General features: G+C 34.5%; 1 protein-coding gene across 2 annotated transcripts in view; it reads left to right on the forward strand.

Moving 5' to 3' along the window:
• Nucleotides 1-26,402, forward strand: part of LOC145660515 (irregular chiasm C-roughest protein-like) — a 745,900-nt gene that overhangs the window by 342,838 nt on the left and 376,660 nt on the right. For both annotated transcript variants that reach the window (XM_081725676.1, XM_081725677.1), the window contains exon 2: nucleotides 5,015-5,060. The gene's annotated coding sequence lies outside the window, so the exon portion shown is untranslated. The remainder of the gene's footprint in view (nucleotides 1-5,014; nucleotides 5,061-26,402) is intronic.

Consider the following 26,402-nt stretch of genomic DNA (forward strand, 5'->3'; position numbering starts at 1 on the left):
TCACATGGGTCAAAAAGATAATAATAGTGACGAAGGTTATCATGAAAATATATGGATTATAAAAAATGATGATTGCAGTGACGGATGTTGTGAAAATATATGGATCAAAAAGATGACAGTAGTGGTGGATATTATTATGAAGATATGTGGAACAAAAAGATAAAAATAGTGACAGATATTATGATGAAAACTTATGGATCAAAAAGATGACAGTAGTGACGGATATTGTTCGAAAATATATTGATCAAAAAGATGACAATAGTGAGATATTATCATGAAAATACATGGACCAAAAAGACGACAATTGTGACGGATATTACCACGAAAATATGAACACTGAAACAATGGACATATCACAAGAAGAAATTATGATCGATGGACAAAAACAAGTCTTGACTGGTTAATAAGAACAAAAAAGAACCTAGAAAACGTCCTCATGCAAGATAATGTAATAAGATCAAGTAACACTGCAGATCAATGTTGAAAAGAATTGCCTACTACAGATGGTTGTGGATTAAAGTTCGAGGGACTTTCATTGAGCAGTGGATTAACAATTGTACGCTATAAAATATTAGGTGTCGAAAAGGTATTCTTTAGAACTAGCAATCACACATCTAGTAGTAAGATCTAATACTATAATTATATATATATATATATATATATATATATATATATATATATATATATATATATATATATATATATATATATATATATAATATCGATTTAATAAGTAGAAAACTCAAATAATTCTCTTTGAACTAGTTTGCACATCAGGACCTGTTCATCATCATCTTCAGTCAGCCGTATTTTTACGTGGGATTTGTTAGTTAAACACTACGAACACCAGCCAATAGATTCAGTAGTTGTCGATTTTTTTCCCCTTAATCCCTGACAACCTACATTTCCTAGACATTGGTTATATAAACTACAGGTGAAAAAGCTATAAACAGGTAAGATGTGAATAAACATGCGTGGGTTGCACATAGGGGAAACCTTTTTCAGGAAACTGATCAGGATAGGAAAAAAAAAGAGAAGAGAATAAAGGATTTTAAAAGTTTAGTGTTAGATGTAAAAAGGAAAGAAAAATGAGTTTGTATATTTTTCTGTATATTTTTACTATTTTAGCTCCGTTCAGTTTATTTGTAAAAATGTGCAAATATAGATGTCTTTGTGAACTCTCTCTCAATATATATTCCATTGATTTGGAAAAACAATCATGTTTGACTGAAATTAGGAAATAAATTACAGAAAACAAAAAATAGTTTGTTTATAGTAAAAAATCGAATACGTTTCTGTTTGCTCTGTCCATACTTCTCGGTTAAATTTAATGCATTTTACGTAATATTGGTATAGCAAGTGTATTATTAAATTAAATACTAGTTTGCAAACACAGCTGAAACTTAAAATTTTCCTGTACTGGATATGTTATCGAGTTCAGTGTTACAGTGACGACGTATGATACAAACAAAAGAAAGAAGCTGTAAGTAGCAATTGATCGCGACAGCATACTTTTTTTGTTGTTAATTTACATTTTTTGATTTTAATATCAAATTGAGGCACGTAAACAGTGAATATAAATGTCTCGCATTTGCTACCTTTGTTTCCACGTTATACAACTGTATGTGTAAACCAACCTTATGTAAAAACGGTATATAATACTGGGTTATATACATGACATTCTTAATACGCTAGAATTTACTGTATACGTAATTTCGTGGATATGAATACAATGTATTCTTTTACGGTATTTTGTTTACAGTAAATGCCTGGATTAACTGTTAGCATTCTTGTTCCGTATTCGGAAGGTAACGGCGTCGAACCCTACATCTGTCCATCGTGACAGTTTCTTCTAAGGTTTTCTCTCAGTATCGCTGAACGAATATTGGAATAGTACTTCTACATACCGATCCTGCCTGATTTTTTTTATATTTTTCTCCATTAATTAGCTGTATTCAGACTTACCTTAAATGAATGTTATTGGTCATAATATTGTGCTGGAAAAATTGTTTAATTGAACTAAGTCCTATAGTTATGACATTTAGATTAAATTAGATTGTGGTTAATGAAAGTAAATTATTACAATAAAATCGGTGGAATGATAATGTGGGAGGAAACGAGGGGACTCAAAGAAATCTCATGGAACATGGTACTGTTCATCAGAGACTTACATGCCCTGGAATCGAACAACGAACACGTTGCGCCAGAGCTGAACACTCTACCACTGAGCCACCGTGCTCTGAACATTATATTGAAAGATAATTTTATGATAATATCAGAGTACAGCGTGTGATGATTCATCTTCCATAATTTCTAGGAGTATGATCCTATAACGAGTAACTCTTGCAGGGACGTACGTAGTTTGTGGGTTACCAACACATGCGAACAAGTAATGTAATAACTAATAATGAAACCATTTTTTAAAAGGCGAACAATGAAATTGAGTCTCTGTATATCAAAAATATTCTCGTACTGAAACGGAGAAGCGTCTATTAAAAGTTATCAATAATATTGCTTGCATTCTCGTTTGAATTGATGCTATGAATAAGTATTTAATAATAAAACCCGTAGTCAGCAAAAGAGTTTAATTAATATTAATATTTGTTGAAATTCTAAACTAATAACTAAAATTAAATTCTATTGCAAAACTAATTTGTGACGCACGTATACGCCCAGTTAGTTTGTGGTTAAAATTACAGGATGACGCAAACTGGCCATGTGTTAGTTCTGTGTGAAGAAGAGGTGGAAGCAGAAGCTACAGATGACTAGCAGGTTGTGGGAGGAAAGCGGGGATTACTGAGAGCAGAGCGAGAGAGAGAGAGAGAGAGAGAGAGAGAGAGAATGAGATTTCAGCCTGAAGCATAACATGCTGGAATGGCAGAAGAATCGCTTCGGGTATCTTACTCATTCTGTGTCCATCAATAGCGCTTGATCAAGCAGATAGAATAACAATGAGAACATTAACCAATGGTTGAACAGATATTTTTCGCCCCGGAGTCGTCAGCACAGCCGTTCTCTGTTGAAAGTGAAAATAGCGCCTAATGGATTTTATATTATTATTTTAATATTTAAAAAGAAACTTTCAGAGGCTATACGCTGTTTAAAAAGTCAATCTTAATAAATTGAACTCTGGCTACTTTCAACATTATTTTTTTACATAATGACTTGATCTAATAATAAGTCTTCACCTAAGTAGAATATTGAACTTCTTTAATTCATTTCTAGACACAAATTGTAGAACAAAATTACAATATCCTTCACAATGCACGTATTTACCAGTAACGTTTCTTCGTTTAGCCATGTCATTACTAATTTGTCATATAGTTAAACACATTATATTGTATTAGTGTGCGGCAGCGTTCATAGCGTAATAACACACCATATGCAAGTAACTGCTTTTTATTTATTACTCTTTATGTCTAATAATAGTAGTTATAGGTATGTCATTTGTTAAGTTGTAAAAACCAGTGTTTGATTGGGTTTATTAACTTTTGAATATGACTGTGTAAATTATTTCCCCGCTGCACAATACATTCATCTAAGCGGCATTGGAATTATGGTGTATCGTGTTTAGAGTACCTTTTACTTGAGATACCTCCAAAGCAAGAAATTAACACATTTGAGGTCAGGTGACCGTGGCGGCCAGGAGAACGACAAATTATTCTTCCCGGAAAGATAGAAAGCCATGCAAATTCCGTTTGTATGCGAAGTCCTCCATCTTATTGAAACTACAATTGGTTCCTATCCATATTCAACATCCATAATTGAGGAACAACGAAGTTTTGTAGCATCCTTAAATAGCGTTCACTGGTAACAGTTCAACTGCACATGTATCGTTCTCGAAAAAATAAGGCCATTCTCAGCTCAGTCATCGCATGGCATACGCGCATAACTTCTTAAAATCACGCACCAATTAGACAATATTTTATCCGTAATTCTCAATTAATATTCAATACTGCTCATTACACAATTGGGACTTCAAAATCTATCCATAATCTAGTTTGCATATACTATCCACTATGACTAAGTACCAACAACATGACGCAAACATTTGTGTCTTTAATATGTTTCACCTATCTTTTTTATATTATTCTCCCATCATACTTAGCTACCCAAAGGTTTTCCCTCTCAAAGTAAACTCTGTTTCAGAGGTCTTCATCTTCTCACTAATATTAGTGTTGAATGATGGAATTGATTTAACGCTAGTTTTATGTATATGAACAGAAAGCTCTTTAAATTATGAAATTAGCCTTGTATATCTATATACTTTTTGGTAATGTATTTGTCAATTGAAAATTTATTTACAGTAAGGTTAATTTAAATTGTAGAGGTTCGGAGAGAGTACCCAAAATGTATAAGTAAAGGACATTGGTTCTTTTGAGGAAGTCACAAAATACAGGACGTTTTAGCACGTTCGTCCTTAGATATTGTAAAATGATAAGTATCATTATGGTATTCCGGTTGATGTAGTGAACAAACTGGAGAAATAATATAAAATATATGCGTTGTAGTTGTGCAGGGTCACAAGAAATTAGTTCATGTGATGAATATCTTAGTAGTGTGTATATATACTGTAACAAGATAGGAACTGATACTGCGGTAGTACAGATGTATGATCTATGGTCCACTGAAAGGTGGAAAATAAAAGCATATTTACAAAATGATGCTTTGAATACATATATCTTTGTAAGGCTGTTAGATGCTATTAGACGAATTTACTGTGAGTAAAATTGATATGTTGTTATGGAGAGCTTACGGCACTGGTTTCTAGATTAAAGAGTGATATTTGTTGATACCAATATGGTGAAACTCCTCGTTCTGCAGTTTCATCCAATCGCTCGTCCTTTTATCTACATTTTTTTTGTTCGTAGAAACACAAAAAATAGTTCGTAGACTTCTTTACGAAACTACTTTAAAACTTCTTTCTGAATATTTCCAAATCTTATTCTTCATTATATAATAAAATAACATTAATACGTAATTAATAACGACGTTTTCTTGTTTTATAATTTAGGTGCCGAGAGGGCGGCATCCGATATGCGGTCTGTGGACCTTACAACGTAAGTAGATATATTTTTCTTCTAACATTGTTGTAAACTATATACAGAACATATTTTATAATATGGTAATCTCTGTCAATTGTATATCAATAATGGTAATAATAATAATAATGACTGCATTTCGTTTCGTCCTTTATTGTCGATTGTTTTAGAATAATCAACCACATTTTTGACATTTCAAGACCTTGTTTTTGGGGACATTCTTTGAGGAACACTGGGTTCATAGTATTGATACAGCATTCATGCTTAGCGAATGTTTATTTATTTTTAAATGGATCAACTTTAAAAGCACACCTACCCCTGAGTGTTTCGCAACCTCGCTTTATAGCGAAGTAATGCTGGTTGCCTAGCATACTGTGTAAATGGCTCTTTTTCAATATATTGTATACGAACATTGTCTATATGCTTCTATTTACAGATACATAAAGCCGGTCGTTATATTATTTTCAGGGTCATGACACTTAGTTGCACATTTGAGTGTGTTCTTTATCTCTCTTGAATTCGGGTTCATTTAATTTGTTCTCAAAACATCTTCTTTTGGGCTGATTTCCTAAGTTATCTAATAAGTATTTTAAGATTTTCCTCAATGTAGTAGTGCATTTTATTACTAGGTATGCATTAATTGCAAATTTGTAGCAAAGTGATCGACTTTTATTGATTATTTCTAGAATTTTTTAGGTACTTCAATTGCCTTTCGTGAACGAACACATGGTAATAGTTGGATTTGGCATATCAGAGAAAAGGATAATAGCTTTGAAAAATTGTGTTCGGAGAACAAAACGAAAAGGGTTTCGCTCTATTTCTAATTATGAAAATTCTACTTTCCATTGTTTACAATAAGAATTCGCTCGCTAAATGACTTTCCAAGGTTAAGTCTATGTGCTTCCATTTTTTGGGGGTGATTATTCCTCAATAGTATGTCCAATCGAGACATGCGAGCCCTCACGACACGCAGCGTGATTTGAAATACTCACCAACTACCTCTATAAAAACTGTTGCGGGAGTATCTCAGGATTCTGAAACATGGACTTTTAGATAGAGCATATATTAATTCCTAAGTACCGGTAGTCTTGACCCCACTACGGTAGGTCTCAGTTTTGGACTTTAAAGTTTATTCTTTCATGATTTCGACAGCCCGTTACTACAAAAGGAAGAATTTGTGTACCCAGATTGGTCTAGAAGTTTTGTATTAGCTTGGTATCAGGAATCACCTCCCAAACGGTGTCGGTGTTGTGTTGAAATACCCTGTATAGTGAACCGGTATCGCCTAATTGGAAGGTACACTCCTTATTGGCCGTTCTTTCGCGGCTGTAATGTGACGACAGATATGATTGATTCAAATATTCGGTTGATATACATACACTAAGAAAGTAATGGTACATATGAGAAAAAGTTCCGCAATATTGTTAGTACGTATACAAATAAACAAGTAAATAGTTCCAGTCTCCCAGTGCAAAATACTTGCTAATATTAGCCATTTCGTATTGATTTGTGAATGGAGTTACAACGGATTTGTGTTTATTCCATGCTGTTTACGTGGAATAGCACGCTTTAACGTTGAAACTTCATTCGGAAGTGTGATGCTTCACGAGTTACGCAATATATATACATATATGAGAGAGAGAAAGAGAGAGAGAGAGAGAGATCAATAGTGTACGATACTACTAAATGTTGAGTTTGTATCAGTTTCAGCACTCAACCGTAACTCACTCTCTCTTTGTCTTTCTCTCTGGTACAACTCGGTTTCCTAGTCTGTGTTACCCACTATACCTCTGGCACCTCTCACATTAGATGGAACTTGATTTTCGGTCGAGTTGCTAAATTTGATTTAGTTTCTGAATTGACCCTGTAAACATGGTTGATATGTATCATCTACTACAGGAGCTTTGTCCACATTTTACCTATAGGCACGCATTGCTCCAGGTCTTAGTACATATTGAGTTGCGGTGTTCCTTTCTCATTATTGTTATTTTATTTTATGTTTAATACATACCTATACACATGCAGTTTCTCTCTACTCGGTGAATTTTGATATTTTGATTGCAAACAAGATTATAAATCCTGTTATATGTAGATAATGTGGATTCTGTTTATAACAAAACGGTGGTTTCAGTAGTTGTTGTTTGTGAATATTCAGATGTGTGTGTATATATGTATCGGTGGTGTACGTGTTTACGTCAATAAGAGTTGCTATTACAGTGAATATGTAGTTAATAAATTCCCCACGAATAACAAATTCCCAGATAAAATGTAAACTTGGAAACGTCGTTTCTACACACACAAACTTACACACATACTATTAGGGCCGTAACTTGTGGGGGCAGGGGCAACTGGCCCCCCAGGGAAGCTTCCTGCCGTTCGAGGGGGGTCCATTTTAAGTCAAAATTTTCTTACTCCATATTCGATACGAACATGAAATTATAAATGAAGCATCAAACAGGTTCACTAGATTACATAAACAAAACAGCACTCAAAAGGTAAACAAAAATGAGTCGCAGGTCCATTTCTGAAAAAAAAAAAAAAAAAAACTGTCTACTATTAGGGGCCCTAGTAATAATATTTATTCGTATGGCTTTGAGATTGGTCAATATTGTCTTCTTAATTAATTTGTCATGTATGGAACGGGCCCAAAGGCGTAACTAATGGCCCCGCAGACCTTGCCGTGCGGGAGGGCCCACAGGCTCCGAGGGTCCATAAAGATTAAGAGAAAGATGGAGCCCAAGAATTAGAAAGCAACTTTTTCTAGGGGGCCCAAATACGCGTATTAATACTTGCCCCCCAGAAAAAGTCTAAGTTACGGCGCTGCCTACTGTTGGCAACATAGTGGTAAGCACCACTTCCGACGATATTGCGCTATTATGTAGGTAGGCCTTTGTTCCATCAAGGAAATGTCGTAATAAATCTTCTTTAATGCAGACTATAGCCGATTCTTTTCAATTTGTTTTGTTGATTGCTAATATATAAGTGTAAATTGATCGTGCAGCTTATATTTCGGAGTATACATAACTGAACACGTGATTGAATGTTGTAGACTTAGAGACCAGAAATATTATAACATATGCACGGTTATTAGTAATGCTTATTTAAAAAATCATGTCCCTTGCTACTCTTCTATCGGGATGGGGAAGATACCTCACTGGGGATAGAGAGCACATTACCATTCTCTTAACAGATTTGCAAAGTGATAGAGAGTAATGTACAATGCAACATTTGAGAAGGAACTAACTCTTTATCTAGAGAATAGCATAAAATACAAATTTCGAGAAAGAATTAACTCTGCCTAAAGAATAACGTAGAATATTAGCTTCGAAAAATATCTAATTCTTTAACTTGTAAATATTTTACCGTATTTTTTCTTAGAGTACACATTGCTTCTATCAAATTTAGATCCAGTGTGGCGTAGGTGCAGCAACTGAGGTCTACCTACCAATCGAGCAACCCCAGCTTGATCTCTAGTGAAGGCGTGATACTTCCTATTTTCTACTCTCGTTCGAAAGCGACTCAGAGTTACAAAATAGAAATGATCCATGTTAGCTACATCACCTCCAGTATGCGCCAGAATCAAGAAAATATTCAGCTTTACCTCCATAATGCCCCTAGCTATTTTGGGCTGCACCAGATGGGGGGGTGCATTCTAAGTTCAGAGTTATTTTGCCTTGTATTCAGTCAAGTCCTAAATAATATGAGCAGTCACGTGATATCAACATGTAAAGAGACTGTTGACTGACATCGAAGACTGACAGTGAAGAGATGTCAATTTTTCTATCTCAAGACAAATTCCATTCATTTTAAGTTTTCTTGCGCTTGCGTTATCTCTTCTATTGCGCCATCTACCCTTAATATGAAATATCAGCGAGCAATCAAGATATTAAAATTGTTCCATCGAAGTCATAGACAAATAGCTCTAAGACCCTATCGAGCACGCCCCATATTAACGAAGATGTGCTATTGTTTTCCTCAGTCTGACTGGAAGTATAATAGTTATTCCAAAAAGATTATGCAGAATTACTCATTTCGTATCATCATCACAAATCATTATTTTAATCTACTTTCTATGTTTAAAATTCTCTTATATTTTTCTTGCCTACAAGTGAGAGATTTAGCCAGCTGTTCTATAGCTTAGCGTATGAACTAATCTTTAGTACTAATTATCACAAGTAGGCTAACATCACGGATACGTCACTTGTCGAATAAATTGCAGTTTTACCATGTGCTATGATTCTTCATTAAGTTGCCTTGTCTAGATATTGGCATTTTTATTCATCTTCTTTTTTCCCCTTTTATCATATTTTCAGTCACACTTTTCAGAGTAACTTCCATGTCCTAACAATTTTCTGTAACTACTTGTATAATTGACTCGTATTTTTCACTGCTGTCTCAACACTTTTCTCTTCTACCTACAGAACAGAAATTCTCTCCACTTATAATCGTGTCAAGTTATGAATATTTAAAAGATTTTTTTTTTTTCTCACTAGTTCTGGTGTTTCGGTTCTAATATTACTTTGTTCACATAGATGGACATTTTGCAATCTGTTGGTGCAAGTTCAAACTTATTATGCTCAATGGAATCGTGCTCTAATGAGGTACTTGCTATAGTTCTATCATTAATGAGACTCGCTCTCTTTAACCTCTTTGCAGTCGCGGTTACTAAAGACTTGAGTTCGCTATCCTTAACATTTACTTAGACCTGGGTTCTGACACGCTATCAATAAGGCTCACGCTCACTTCGATTTGGGTTCTGGCTTGTTACAAACTTTTGGGAGTGATGTTCACTTGGACCCGAGTTCTCGCTCGCTATCTTCAATAAGGCTTACGCTCACTTGGATTCGTGTTCTGGCTTGCTACCCACTTACAGGACTCAGGTTCTGGCTCGCTATCAATAAAGCTCACGCTCACTTGGATTTGAGCCCTGTCTTGATACCCACTTACGGGACCCGGTTCTGGCTCGCTATCAATAAGGCTCACGCTCACTTGACTCAGGTTCTGGCTCGCTATAAATAAGGTTCACGCTCACTTGGATTCGGGTCCTGTCTTGCTACCCACTTACGGGTCTCAGGTTCTGGCTCGCTATCAATAACGCTCACGGTCACTTGGATTCGAGTCCAAGCTTGCTACCCACTTACAGGACTCATGTTCACTTTGACCCGGGTTCTGGCCCGCTATTCTCAATAAAGCTTACGTTCACTTAGACCCGGGTTCACACGGGCTCGCGCTGATTTATTGAGTCCGAGAATGGGCTCTCGGGTTCGAACATCTTTGGCTATTCACGTGTACACGTTCTGATGATGCAGATGCTGGAATAGAACATAAGATTGTGGGTTATATTTATAAAATTATATTTCCGATTCTTTTTCTTAAAAAAAAAGAAAAGAAAAAAAAGAAAACGTATGAATAAATTATGAAGTTGCATGCATGTTAAGGCAATGATCCATGTTCTATTAACTTCCATTTAAGTTCACGGAATTCCCATCCACTCTTAATTACCAGTATTGTTTTCATGAAGAAAGAGAAAGAAACCCTCCAAGAACAGACTGAGTGAGGGGTATCGCATCAAATCAAGATCTAAAACAAAATGAATTTGACTTGGTGTAAAAATGAATTTGCATGCAAGAATATAACTCTTAGAAAGGAAGTTCTTTTATTCCTTGAATATCAGTTTTGTTATACACATAATCCATCAAGCTTTTATTTCCATGATTAATCTGATTACTTGCTACATTTCATAATTTTTCTTTCTTTTAACGTTTTTTCTTTTAAATGAATATCGCCTTACTAGAATGGCGTAAGATAAAGGGAAGCATTTTTTTTTTTTTTTTTTTTTTTTTTTGAAAAAATCATAGGGAATGATGCTTAAAGGTTACAAATATTATCATTCACTACAAACAAGATGTAAGTCCAACTTCTTTTCTGTGCGTGCCCAAGTAAGGCGTGGTTGTGTAATTTGGGCATCAATCATTCCTTCCTTGATGTGTACAAGCTGAAATTGGGAGGTTAACTCGTCTATGTTGGCTCAGCTGCAATTATTTTTCACTATATCCTGCGAGCATGCAACACAATGTACACACAGGCATTGCGGTGCAGTAAAGAAATCAGGATATGTGTGTGTAAGTAATTGCTTATTGGAATAAGGTTAAAAACGAAATGCAGTGAAATCTTGTATCTTGTCTTCTTACAGATTGATGGCTTTGTATTTGTATCTGATTCTTAAAGAAAAACAGAACAGCGATGGGCGCATTACATTGTACTGTTCTATAAATCTCGATCGAAATGTTTCAACAGTAATCGTATGCTTTTCCAAGGACGTCCCACAGATGTTTCTGCTCGTACAGTGGTTGTTTTATGTTTTATAAATAGAAAACTAGGCAAAGAAAATCGAAAGTAATTTTCAGTAAAGTAGCATGAATAACAATTATTTTCCTCCCTTCAGTTGTCTTGGTCGACAAACATTGCGTGCTTGGTCTTGGTTCCTTCCTTTTAAAGCAAAGCCGTTGTTATAAAATGTTTTTGATTTAATCTTCTATCTTCCGAACAAAGCAGTTCTTTTTTTGTTCTTCTAAAGAGTTGTCCTGCTTTTACTAGAAACGAGGTACTAACTATTGCTTACCACGCGAGGTAAGTAAATTAACGTATGCCAACAACTCATATGTATGAAATGTATATTCATGTTAAGCCCTTATTGTTTAGATGCGTGTGCGGTGTTAATTTTGTGCGTGTGTGTTTTAATTTATTCACTATTTCTAAACCGAAAACATGTAAACAACTACTTGTTACGGTTTCAATTTACATAGTTTCTTGTTTAGATGTAGTAAATTAAATCTCAAATTCTTCGTTTCTTTTTCTTTTTTTTAAATGTACTTAAGTAAATGTATAATTCAGCAAATCCATTCACTGTGTAGATGCGGAGTGTTGCGCGTTAAATTAGAGATTGAAGTTGCATACCTATGGTACATCATTTCCTCTCATCCTAACAAAAATGCACATGACAACTTTGCATGGTGTGTTTATTCCTACTTTTCCAAGCAGCAGCATTATTCGTTGACTGTTACCTAGTGTTGCCAACAGCACTTACGAGCACTATGTCCATTACAGAAGGAAGGGAAAGATTTACTGTTACTAGAATGGTACTAACTGTTACTGTTACTAACAAATAACTTGTACATAAAAAGAGAAAAACGAATTCTTGAGTCTTCAGGTGGCTAACTTTTATTTTCTGAATAGTATCGAAATATTATATGGTTCCGTTATGATTATGTGCTGTAGTGCAGTACCGGAGGGCGAGCGGGGCGACGACCCTAGGCACCAAAGTAAGGGCACGCAAAACTCGGTAGGAAAAAGAAAAGATTTATATAAAATGGAAGAAAAAAGTAATAAAAAGTGCTCAAAATCAAGGAAAAGCAGAGTTTATCTTTGAAATTTTTCTTACGCTTCGTGCGAACCATGGTGGTTCTTCGCGGCTAGTCTGTCGACCTCATTTATATGTACCTCTATGGGGGTCACTCCGGGCGCTGATTTTCCACGGCGCGAGCAGTGGTTCTTTCATATGCTCAGTATGGAACACTTGTTGGCACTTCAACTGTCGCGGCAGATCTCTATATTGTGGACTATACGTTTTTTTTCTTCTTATTTATATATTTTTTTACAATGATCGTAATAATTCCTTTCTATAAATAAATAACTCAGTTTGAGTTCATGTTGTATGTCCGTACGCAAAATTATGGAAGCCAATACCAAAATTATGAAAGACAGTAGTATTACAGCGTTGGCTCAGAGCAACAATCTAAGGTAGTTGGCTGGTACACAGATAATCATGCAAGATCAAACTTCAAAATATAAGCCAGTGATGGAGAAAGTTGACTCACAGGTCAGACGCGGCCCTTCTGAAACGTTGTCCGGTCTGCAATAAGATTCCTAATCTGACAAATGAAAATGAAAATAATTAAAGAAAATCTGGACCATTGTTTTCCCTTCCTTTCAATATTGAAATGTTGAGTAAACATTTGAAAGTGAACCATTTTGTAGCTGAGAATAAAACTGTCAATGGAGCCTCCTTGCTGTATCCCATTCCGCATTACATCCAATACTGTTAGCTATTGTACAGCACACCAGCTGAATTGACGTTTGGCATAAGCCAATGAGTGCATAGCGCGCTGTTGTCAAGTTAGTTTACGGTGAGAAAGTTAGTTTTGTAAAATGTACCATTGTTGTTTAATAAATTATCTTGGTCCACCTAAAGTTTTCAAAGTCATTTTTCTTGGGATCCCTTCTAGAAAAAGGTTGTCCATCACTGGTATAGATCGTTCCCTACCACATTATCTCGCCTCCAAGAGCTGAATTACAGGAATATGCTACCGGTTTCGGCTAAACAGCTCCTCCATTTGTGGGGCAAATTTATGTATCAACACATTGTTGTTGTAACAACACATTAACGTAAGAATTTAACGTGTTAATTTACCCCTGAAGAAGCTAGTACAGTGATTTTCGGAACGATCGCTGAAAACAGTTGTAAATTAAAGTAACGTCAGCTTAAATGCCTCATAAAAACAGTGTTCAATTGTGAAAATATTTGTTTTTATTTACTCGAATTAAAAACTTGAAGAGAACAAAAACGCACCACATCAATTTCTATCAATTAAATTATGTCCTTCTCTTTTCTTCAAACCTTATACTGTGTATATATAATGTTCGTGTTACAACATAAGTGACAAGCTGTACAATTATTACCAATTTCCTTCGCCAGAACTTGGATATATATATATATGAACTTGTCTTCCTATTAATTTTCCATCGTCGATCTCAAAAGAAAGTAAGATCGAATGAGAAAAATAGCACCTATGTACAATTCAGTAACACTTGTAATGAAACTGGGTTATCTATTATATATATCGATTTCGTGTCTGTTGGAATATTTTCTGTACATCTTTTTTTCTTTCAGATTTTGAATAAAAGACCTTCATGCTCTTCTTTCCACCTACGCACTTTATAACGAGTTCATGTATATTAAAGTGAAAGTAAATCGATCCCTTATTGATTGATTGAAGTTTGTCCTTTTCAACACTGATGCTATATGAGACACAACCTGTTGTTTGCAAACCAGTACCGAAGTTTGCATTCTACGAAGGGTCGAACTGGTACGATGATAATACGCCTGAGTCCCGGGATCGATCGATTTCCAGTGGGAGCTCATGTGGTTCGGACCCACGTTAAACTGTTGGTCCACGTCTCATATAGCCTTGCTGTTGAAAGGGATACTAAACTGTTATCAACCAACTAACCGGCACATCTTGTGTACAAAAGGCAGGTTCTTAATCACTTGGCCACAAAGGATTCAATCACCTTTCTAAACAAATAGACTTAGTGTATTTCATTTGTGTTAGACTTTTTTATGACGATGTAGATTGTATTTATAAAGTAATGCAAGATAAGGTGTTTATTATTTAAGATCCATCGCAATGCAATGAATTACTTCGAATGAATTCTTTAGGAGCAGTTAATTATATTTGTTACTGAACCTGCCTCACAATATAATAAATAAACGTAGAATTAATTGCGTGTAAAAAGTTTAATAATCTATTGTAACAAGAAATTTATTGTGCGAATAATAGTAATTAATAACCCGTTTGAAATAAATTCCTTCCTCAAAAATCCTAGTAGTATTCTAGAAAGACTATTTCAAAATTTATTCTTGCATCTCCCTGTGAATTTTTTAAAATTGCTATATATTTTTCAGTTATTGTATATTAGTAGCGTACACTCTACATCTCTTAAAATTGTCGTATGACTCTGTAAGTAGCGTATATATTGGCAACGCTGTTTGCGCTATACATTTTCGACAGAAGATAGCCTTAAATCTTATCTCGTGCGTATCCCCATGAAACATTACTATTGTAATAAAACATTGGGTTGAGATTATTTTTTTCTTTTTCTTTTTTTCTTTTTCTTTTTTTTTTTTTGTAAATGAAAAAAAGATCCATTAATCCTTATATTTAACACTCAGCGATATTCTTGACGTTAAGATACGAAAAAAAAGAAAAAAAATCAGCAGTTGATAATATGAATGAGTTGTGATTAAAAGTCTTTACTCGAAAAGGAAAGTTAATATTGCTCTAATTCATGAGAATATTGAGAATTTTTAAAAAATCAAAACATTTTTTATTTATATATTTTATGAATTCATTGCTCATGAAATCTCCAGTCACAACAAAATCAGAACTTATATATATAATGCATGCTACTAAAATACGTGAATCTGTGTCCTGTCCTGTACTCCCATCTACTTAAACTTTTCAATTCGTTCTGCCAAACCTTGCAAAGCTTTCACCAACCTGTGTATATATACCATGTGTGCTTGTATCACGCTTGTGTATAATATATATATAATATGTATGTATGTGTGTGTGTATGTGTGTGTGTGTGTGTGTATGTATGTTCAATTACTAATGCTTAACAAATTGCGTTGAGTGAGATGGAAGGATTTTGTGTTGAAGCTTTGACACACACAGAGACATACAACACACCAAAGAAAAAAAGTCCTTTGTACAAAATAAATGATTAAAAAAAAAAAGTATACGTCCTGGGGGCTAGTCGACTATATAGAGGCAGCAATATGGAAATTGCTACAGAGACTATATATATATATATATATATATATATATATATATACGAGATATATGATTCGTGCATACTTAATGCTTATGAAATGGCTTTGCCTTACGTTTGTCCTTTATATAGATTAAAAAACTCACCTTTTTCTCATATATAAATGTAAACAGCTTTCAGGTAATTGGTCGTCAGCATGAGAGAAAACTAAAACAAACAAAAAAGGACATCTAAAGCCGTTTAGATATCTCCCTTCTTGCTTTATCTGCGCTGGTCTGGATTTACTTTATCTCTTTCAGGCATCAATCTGTTAAATGCATAAGAATGATGATCAAGGGATGTCATGGAGTTTTTTGTGGTAACTCTCTCTCTTCTCATGTTATACAGAAGAGAGATGTTGTTAATATTTATCATTCCTGTATTATAGGTAAATTCATCAACTACGCATAGATTTTTTTAGTGATTTATTTCTATTACGGACTATATTTAGTTTTGTTCGATAGGATTTTGTCATGTTTTTAGCCTGTCCCATAACCACACTCTGACTGTCCAATTCTAACGTAAGACTCCTTTTTTTTTTTTTTCGCATGATTGTCCTCATTTTCTGCCTTTGTATCTATCTTGATGTACTTACTGTAATTGAGCGTGGGTTTTCTTGTATCATCCTACGTCCACTTAACATAACAGATCTTAATTTCCACAATGAGCTTTAAATTCATCAGTCGAATAAGGAAAATAAGAGTATTTGTTCGACGCATCGGCTTTTCACTAAACTCCCTCCATCTCCTGCCCCCCGACCCTTCCACAAGCTTTTGAATTTCAGTTAATACCTTAGACAATAAAGAATATCACAAATTTACTGTAGAAAATTGACCCAGATAATATCTTTAAAATGCCATTACATGATTTAACAGTTTTTAAAGACCTTTCGTATAGTGTAGAAGTATAGGTGCTCAAGAATTATGGCATCATTAAATAAAGTACTAATATTTTTAAAAGATACAGGAATATATACATGCTCAGGAATTATATTTTCAACAACGTAAAATGTAATCGCTAGCAAGTAAGGACACCAGGTCGAATATTTACTCTCCAGAGAAAGCTCTCTTTAAAAACGTAACAAATCGATCGTTGATTGGCGAAGCGGGAGGATTAGGTATCAAGGGGCAGGATAAAACTATTCTTACGAGTTACGAGTAATAATTAATAATTACAAAACAAGTTATTTATTAATGGACTTTCGAAGTGTTTTTAAGTACTATTGGTAAGTGGTCTGAACTAAGCCCCTGAGAGTTCAGTCGAGAAACGAACGCACAGCGAGCTTGCGGTAAAGAGTTGATGCACAGAAAAATCAGTGAATGTCATTACTTGAGAGAACTCTAGTGGCATTCATTGTAACTAACCTTGAAACAACAGGAAAAAAAAGAAAAACAACTGCTGAGCGGAAATGCACTTTTTGTTTCATTTATTTATTCTTTTTTTAAGTACAAAAGAACCCTGGAACATGTGTGTGTGTGTGTGTGTGTGTAGGGGTAATCTTGTTGATGTATATAGTTTATATCCTGCAGCTGTTTCGCAATGAGAAAGGAAGGGCTGATGATAAGATTTTTTGGAAAAAAGAAAAAAATATATAAAAACTCATCCGGGGAATTGGAGTCTGATGAAAGACAACTGAGTGAAAAGGCACCGCAAATTCCGCCTACATCCCACAGTCAGTATATTCTGTTTCATGTCAATTTTGTGGCATTCTTTTGTTTAATTGATTAAAAAATAATAATAAGCAACCATGCACTTTTAAAACTCTTTCTCTTGTTCGCAGAATAAAGTGTCAATTTGTTTTGCAATGACGTTGAAGGATTGTTCCTTCAGAAATCGTATCACAATAGCATATTTAGTCAAGAAACTGAATTTGTTTACAATTCAAGACTTTTGGATATTTCCGTTTCTTTCGTAAGGCGCACGATCTCATTCGTTCCGTAATCACGTCTTGTACAGTGTGTGATAGACAAAGACATAAGTGAGGTTTTTGTTGGGATGTTCTCGTTGCTTTCATATTAGTTTCATCTGTTACGTACAGTATAACCTACCCGGAGAACTATTACTTGATGGGTGCAGTTGGGCTTCTATTATAAAATGTACCTTATATATATATATATATATATATATATATATATATATATATATATATATATATATATATACATACATGCTAGGTTTATATGTTTGTCCTCAATTCTTTCTACAATGAGATCTCGAAAACCACAAGTGCCAGAAACATGCACAGTCGATTCCATATTTTGTGTAGGTTGTCCAGTTCTCAAATTTTTAAAAACCGTGTCGTTATTGTTCTATTCAACATTTCTTTACTGGCCGTTTTGAGCCCATAAGATTAACATTGTTGTAAGCCGAAACTACGGTGTTAGGCAACCAGTACAGAAGTTTCGTATGGCGGGTTGACGGACATTGCAGGCGCTTTGCTTAAATCTGAATGGCAAAACCTAGTGCATGCTGGCAGCTTCAAAGACCACAAGAGAAGCAATCAGGCGTACTCGGGCGGATATGGGTTTACTAGAAAAAAAATATTTCCACTTGATATCGTGTTACTTGTACAAATTTGCTACAAACTCACTCAAACATCTATATATAGCAATTCACTTCTTTTGTGAGTCTCATATTCTTTACTTGTGTAAGGATACATGCACAGTGGGAAGGGAATTCGTGGTCATAACAGAGCGATGCGCTGAGTAGAGATATGAGATCTTGTCTCATTCTCGAGAAATTTCGCACCTTGTTGGCCACACTGACCGTAACGTGTTCCAGGTTTTAGGACTCTTTCTCTCTCCTACTGGAAATCGAACCCGGGACCACGTACGCGAGAAGCTATTCACTAGACCTATATGGAGAGTTTCTCAACCAAGGGTCCCAACCAATTTTTCTTTCTCCTTTTAAGTACGCCTAAAAACATTAGTTTCTCCCTTATTAGTAATATTCCTAACTTTTTCTCTCAGGTTTTCCGTTCAGCTAACTTTCTATGCACTTCTCTACAATGGAACTTACAAAATGGTGGCAATATTTAGCGAGTCCAACGAAAATGTCTCTTAGTTCAAAAAGGAACAAAAAAGGTACTTTGACGTGCACGTGAATTGTTTTTTGTCCTTTTCTATACTTAGTTATAGGAGCCACTCGATGCTTATCATATTCTCATGTGTGTGTTCTCTCTCGTCTCTTAAGCCGAAAGCGTGCGTGGCAGAGCTTTCAAATTAACATCAATGAACCCCTCAGATCACAGACATGAATCTACCACACGCGATGCATTTCGTGTGCACGGGGAGATATATATATTTATTTCATCATTTCTATATTGAAACTTTTTTCCAGGACGAAGGAAGACAGGGAAGGGGTTGCTCAAGATAAACCACATTTCCGTTCTAATTATTGTCTGTCTTTTTTTGTCTGTCGTGTCCAATTTATAAGAGTGAATCATTTGAAAAATATGCACTGCAAATAGGAATTGATTTGCAACTCATCTGATTCAAAATGAATAGTAGGAAACTTACAAAGCAGTTTTATTTCATTGGTAAACGTGTTGTTCATGTAGACATGTCACCATGTATAGTGCTTTTTGTGTTAAAGCTTGAATTATTTATTGCATTTGCTTTAATGTTTACTTTGAGTTTGGAAGGATAGCTGAGAATGTTTGCTTTAACAAAGAAACATTTTTTTTAAAAGGAAAGTAGAATGCAAAGTACGAAAACAATTTAGAATTGATAGCTCTCCCTGCGTATAACGCACGCACCCGTTTGGTGAAGGTGGTCCCGGTTTCGATTCCTTATAGGAGGGTATTGAACACATTAGAATGGTTCAAATTCCACCTTCAAACTGTACGTCCTCAGCTCATATAGCCTTGTTGTTGAAATAGGACGCTAAGCTTCAACATTTATACATTTGAAACTTAATGACTTCAATTTACCATAGCCAAAATTGAACACAGTGTTGTTAACATTATTAACAGACTTTCTTAAACATTCTACGTCAGTGCCGATGCTGTGGGAGAGGAGGACGAATGCTTCTTCCCCGGTAACATTTTCTACCGCCTGGCAAGCCCATCTCCAGGCATGTCATATTGTAATGTAGGTTCAGTAATATACAAATTGTTTTCGGTTATACATGTACAACTGCTTCCCAAAAATGCTCCTGCCCTTCACTTGCCCTACCTTCTCACAAGAAATTAAAGCTGGCATCATCACTGTTCCACCTGTTTCGTTTAAATTTTCTTTTACCGTGTAATGATCTATCAAAATTGAGTTGGAATAGAAAGATCAAAAGACACCTAGGAAAATTCTAGGTTCATCATCATAGTCAATCCATCGCTGGATTAGGAAAATTATTTTCTTTAACCATCATTCTTGCACAATTCTTTTCCTCATTTCTCCGCAATGTTACTTAATTTCGCTACGCTACCTTGCACATTGACGTTTCCTAGATCTCTTCATGTCTTTTAGTATTCAGTTGAAAATTGCTTTTCTCTATTGCTTATTCTTTCTTCTTTCAAAGAACTTTCTATCTAAACTTTCAAATAAGAATTAGAAAAATCAGAAAACAGAGGAGAGTGCAATTGGAAGGGAAGTTCGACAGGAATCAATATGTAGTGTAATATCTGTCTAGAGAAGATAAGAGTATATAGAAAGAAAAGCTGTTTCTATAGAAAATAGGATTATGATTTGTATACTGTTTACAAATAATACGAATATTGTTGGGGAAGCAGTAAACTAATATGATAGAAATTTTCAAGAAATTCTTCGTAGAATAATGAGATGAAAATAATTTTTTGAAAGGCAAAAGCAATGGAGATTGAAACGAAGCAATCTATATTTGCTACAGAAATTGAACAAGAAAAAAATAAAAGAATTGACTAGGTTTTGTTACTTCGGTAGGTTTTCAGTTAAAGCATGAAATGAAACGTTCAAGAAAATGATTTCTCAAATGTTTCGTGTGGAGTATTGTATTTAGTAGGTCAGATACTGCAAGAAAAGGAAGTCCGGTGGCTTCAAAAATGTGGTTTTGAAGAAGAATGGAGGAAAGGATGGGTCAAGGGAACAATCAGTGTAGAAGTAATCTAAATGACAGAAGATAATAGAACAGTATTGTTGAAGGCAGAAACTGCTATGGTTCAATACACATGCCTTCAAGAAAAAGAAGAAAGAGAAGTCTTGTTGTTTCGGGATGTTTCTGGATATATATCTTGCTTTGGGTAAATTATAATTGAAAATGTTTTTTGTTAGTAAGTTGTAAATATGCAAGGAAAAAGTTAAATTCTACGGTAAGCTGATTTTATATTTTAATAACAAAAATGTGGTAAATAGAATAAATAGAAAGATAAATATTAACAATTGGCGCAGTCGGTAGGATCTTTCTTATACTCCTCTTCTATCTCTGTCTTACGTTTTCATTTTTTTTTTTTTTTTTTTTTAAATACAAGATGAATTCGTTAGGACATTGTCTAAGAAGGGCTGTATCCTGGAGAACTGTCGTATTTACGGGTCGTGAGGTTGACCGCAAGATTGTAAGACCTGAGGACATAAGTTTGAGCTTCATTATTAATATTAAGGGAGCTTAAGGGTTTGATTGGTGAGGTTTACAAACGTCCACTCCGAGTGCAGATTCATTAATTTAAATAGATATTATTTTGTTGATTTTGGTACATGTTATTTGCAAACGTGGGTTCTGTAACAGTTACATTGTATCTTAATTGCTCTTTATCATAATTTAATTCTAACTTCTAGAACAATAAACCAACCAAAAGTGAGCCATGCATTTTAATTTAGTTTGTTTTCTTACTCCCATTGTATGTATGTGTGTGTGTGTGTTTGCAATAAAGAGACGATTATAATAACAATAATCATAATGATGAGTAAGAGTGCTTCTCGAGAAATTAACATATCAATCAGAAAATGGAGCACAAACCATATCATTCATTCATGCCTCTTCATATCTTGACGACACAGCAAGAAAATTTAGTTTTGTGTCAGAAGAGAAAGTGAGAGATACGAGCTGGAAATGAGAAAGGAACTAAGACGGAAGGAAGAGAGACCCATTCCTCCACGTCTTGTCTTAATCTTATTCAGGACTAACATTTACAGAATTGTTTACGGAAATATTCTCAAACAAGAAGTATAAGTTCAAGGATTTTCTCTCTTCCTCCTCGTCCTCCTCCTCCTGGTGGGTTCAGGTATAATTGAATCGCTCTCATAATAGACGAGTTTTCGTTGTGTGTTCGAGCGACGTTTGAGGAACCCCACAAGATCATCTGTTTGGTTGGGTTTTTGTAGTAGTACTGGAGAGAGAGAGAGAGAGGAAGATAGAGAAGAATTTACTGAAGGGGGTAAAGAGGGTATGTTGAGGAGGTTGGTTCTCTCTCTCTCTCGGAATTGGCGATTAGCTTTGGCACACAAAAGATACCTTCGTACGCTAAAGTGTCATTTACATGAGGGGGTAAAATCAGCCTAGGCTCTCTCTTCTTGCGCTGGTATCCCGAAGAGGAATTTCTCCCGAGTTAAAATGAAGTTAGCTGACGTGGTTAGAGGAACTGCAATTCATGATATAAGATTTCCCTTGTTCAACTGAAGCTATTTCTCTCCTTCTCGTACTTTCCTCTTAGTAAGCTAACTTTATATATTTAAATGTGTGTGTGTGTGTGTGCTCGCTCTGAGTCTTCCTAACTACTATGTATATCTTACCCCCAAGATTTGAAAGTAAACATTTGGCCGTAGTGATTACTCCTTAAGGTTTACATTAAGTTAGTGGTACATTTTATCCACGTATTAAAGAGAAGTCAAGTAAAGTAAAGTCAGAAGGATTTTCCTGGTTTCCCGTTGCTGTGCCTTAACAGCACTGCAGTACATGCGCATTACAAGCTATACGATTTGTTTTTAAAGTGAAACACTAAGTTGTCCGTGTTTTTTGAATAAGATTATTGTTTTTAAAATAAAATAAATTAATATTTGTTAGTGGAGAATAGCCATTAGCGCACTACTCTCTCTTTTTACTTTTGCCTTCGGTGTAATAATTCATGCAAATATACGTGTATACGAGTAAAGTAAATATACACGTATATTTATTTTATTAATCTTCACAAATTCTTTTCTGTCTCTCCCAATTTGACTTTCAAACTATGCTATGCATAAGTGTCGAAAGTCTTCTAAAATGGCTGACAGTCCGTCTGTCCGTCGACAGATATCAGAGCAAACCCAGCAAAAGATAACGATATTTTTACTTTTTTTTTTTTCAATCGATTCAGCGTCTGAAGAATAGGTTTTTTCTCCTCCGTTAACTCTCTATTCAAATTGGAAGTAGTCAAAATGAGCCACTTCTGGTTTCAATATTTTTAGCCGTAAAACGAAAACTGTAACAGATAGAGAGAAGCGGGTATTTGCAAACGATTCGATGTCTCAAGACACCGTACTGTGAGTACCCGCAACACAATTACTGAAACCAGAAGTGGCTCAAATTTACTACTATTTCGGGTTCAATATTGATTTCCATAGAGCAAAAATGGTAGATGTCGAGAAGATTTTTTTTTCTGCCGTCGATTCAGTATCCCAAGAGTAGACTCCATCACCTCCATTAACTCTCTATTCAGACCAGAAGTGGTAGCAATTCATTTCTGGTTTCAGCGTTTGTAGACATAATAACAACAACGGTAACAGATAGCAAGAAGCGACTCTTTGCAGTCGCTTCAGTGTCCCGAGAGAACATGCCATTCCCGCCACTAATACTTTACCAAAACAGGGAGTGGTTGAAATTGATTAGTACTTCGTTTCAGTACTCATTTCCATACAGCAGAAACGGAAAAATAAAGATATTGGGAAGCTGTTTTCTACAATCGATTCAGCGTCCCGAGAATAGATTTCATCCCCTCTGTTAACCCTCCATTCTAACCGGAAGTGGAAGAAATCAACCGTGCCCGGTTTCAACGTGTGTCACCATAGAACAAATTTTTCGTGATAGACTTCGGTATGGTGGTAGACCTTATCTTGCTATAACAATCGAATTTGCTGCAGAAGCAGGCGAGTGAACAAATATGGACGTAATGAAATTTTCGCATCACAATAAATTTTAACTCTTTAACTGGCACAGTTTTCTGGAAATGTGTACTGTCAAATGGATGCCTTGTTGTAGTATTACGTCAAAACCAGTTAAAGGGTTAATAAAGATATGGTTAAAAATGAATAAAGAACTACTTTTCTCCCCAATTGGAAAACTTTCACTAGTCTAGACTTCCATTAATTTTGCTTCATGATTCTAATTATTACCTACAAAGTTAATTTTTCACATTTAATGCAATCTGCTTACAACTGCAACGGATATACAGGTATTACGAAATTTTATAAACTTTTAATTTTATGGATGATGGAAAGTCAATGCAATCAGAAAAAAAAAAAAATAAAACATAGGTATTTTTTTAAGTACTGAAAATTAAGATTTCAGTTTTGAATTTTATGTAGAATAAATCAACGTAGCAGCAGTTCTTATCACATTGTGCTATGTACAGCTACAAGAAAATAAGAAAAAAAAAATCTTTAGTCACCTAGAAACGATCTACTTCTAAATATAGTCTCTTCAAAGTTCACCTTTCTTCTTACGGTTTTCTTCAGACAACACACACACACACACATTTTTACTTTGGCAGCAATCGTACACTTGACGCACACATGCACCTAACTCACAAAAACAAGCGTTCACAACACACACACACACACACACACGTGCCTTCAGCTGGTAGTCAAAAAGAATTATATACGTGTATACACACTCATGGATTGAGTTCATGCTTTTGCGATGCTTGCTCAGGTAGAGAGTTTACCCTTCTTATGAGGCTTCGAAAAGATTTTATTTGGAATAAACCATATACACAAAACCTAAATTTAGTTCTGGAGTTCCTCTTTATTTATCGTTATTGAACCAACCAGTCTACCATTCATAAATATAACACAGTACAGTATTTATATAAAGACTATTTTTTTTCCTTCCATCTTCAAAGTTAAAAAAAAAAAAAAAAAAAAAAAAAAAGATGATGAAGCCAAATCATTTGAATAGGAAAAAACTGTTCTTTTTATAGTTGTAAAGATTAAATTTACTCTGCTCTGATATTCTGTTGATGACAGAATATATGCAGGAACTTAGGCAGTGTAATGTGTTGGTCGCCAAACGCACGAGGAATAAGGACCAGACGAAATCCTTCGATATTGCTGTCTTATGTATATATAATATAAACTAATAACGTTATGAAATCTTAGTGGTAATGATATTAGGTTTAAAAAAAAGTAATACTACAGTTGTTACTAGGTTAAAAGTAATGCAGTGGAAAAGCTGTTGCATACAACAGTTGACAAGCTTATTTCCAAATGACATTTCAATCTCCATTTTCTTGTTTTTCGAAATTGACCTTTCGAAACAGTCTTTCAGTCTTTGAAATGAAGTATTCCATAATTGCTAATTTTACAAAGGTAGATGAACGAGATGGATATTTTACTTTTTCTGTTTTTGTAGACACGACCGACTTTACATTGTGATTTCCACCAAAAATCTTCCGTTTTGAATAAACCCTATCGCATAACTCGGCAGAGTTCATCCCACAGATTCAGCAACTGTTAAAGATCAGTTTAGGAAAATATTATTATTATTATTATTATTATTATTATTATTATTATTATTATTATTATTATTATTATTATTATTATTATTATTATTATTATTAATAATAATAATAATAATAATAATAATAATAATAATAATAATAAAAGCAACCAGTTTCAGCAGAATAGAAACCCCCTATTATTGGCGACGAATGACGTTTTTATAACACTATAAAATTCGTTTTCCTTGATTTGGTCGAAAATTTCGCATGAGAATTTTACTTTCAAGTAGGCTATGTAATTCTTGTTCAGCTTGATGTTATTTATCGATTGATATATCATATATAGGGTGATCCAAAAGTAGGTGATCATATATAGGGTATACTCACTTGCATTGATCAAGTATAACATTCTAGCTTATGGGTTTATTTGCTTCGGCTTTCCGAGCTTAAGATATAAGTATAAAGGCTTTAAGAACAAATAAAAAAGAAACTGATGAATAACAATAAGAAATGAAATACAATGAGCTCATCAGTACTGGACTGTATACCTACTTTTGGGTCACCCTGTATATATGTCATTCTTGAACAATATTATAGCTAGTTAAACAAAAATTAAAGAGTTTAAAAAGTAATACACTAACTAATCAAGCACAAAGTATTTTCCTGTACTTATGTTATTATTATTGTTATTATTATTGTTATTATTGTTATTATTATTATTATTATTATTATTATTATTATTATTATTATTATTATTATTGATAATAATAATAATAATAGTAGTATTTGTATTTTACTGCTTTAATAAACTTGAATCATCTTGCTTCTGACGTATACAAAATAATTACTTTTCAGCATCCTGTGTTCTTTTTTGATTTTTCTAAGTAATTCATTACCTCCAAATGTGTCATATTTTACTGTAAATAATCTTATTTAATTTTATTGGTATTTTTCAACACCTAGATTTGCTTCATTCCCTTTCTCTTCAACACACACACACACACACACACAATGTTGATTAATATTCTCAGTATTAGCACGCATAATAAAGAAGAGTTTCCTATTACCGACAACCGACAATTTAATTTCTTCTTTTCTTAGCCTTCCCA

Source organism: Thermobia domestica, chromosome 9 (assembly GCF_964235325.1).
Source record: "Thermobia domestica chromosome 9, izTheDome1.hap1.1, whole genome shotgun sequence".
NCBI classification, from domain to species: Eukaryota; Metazoa; Arthropoda; class Insecta; order Zygentoma; family Lepismatidae; genus Thermobia; species Thermobia domestica.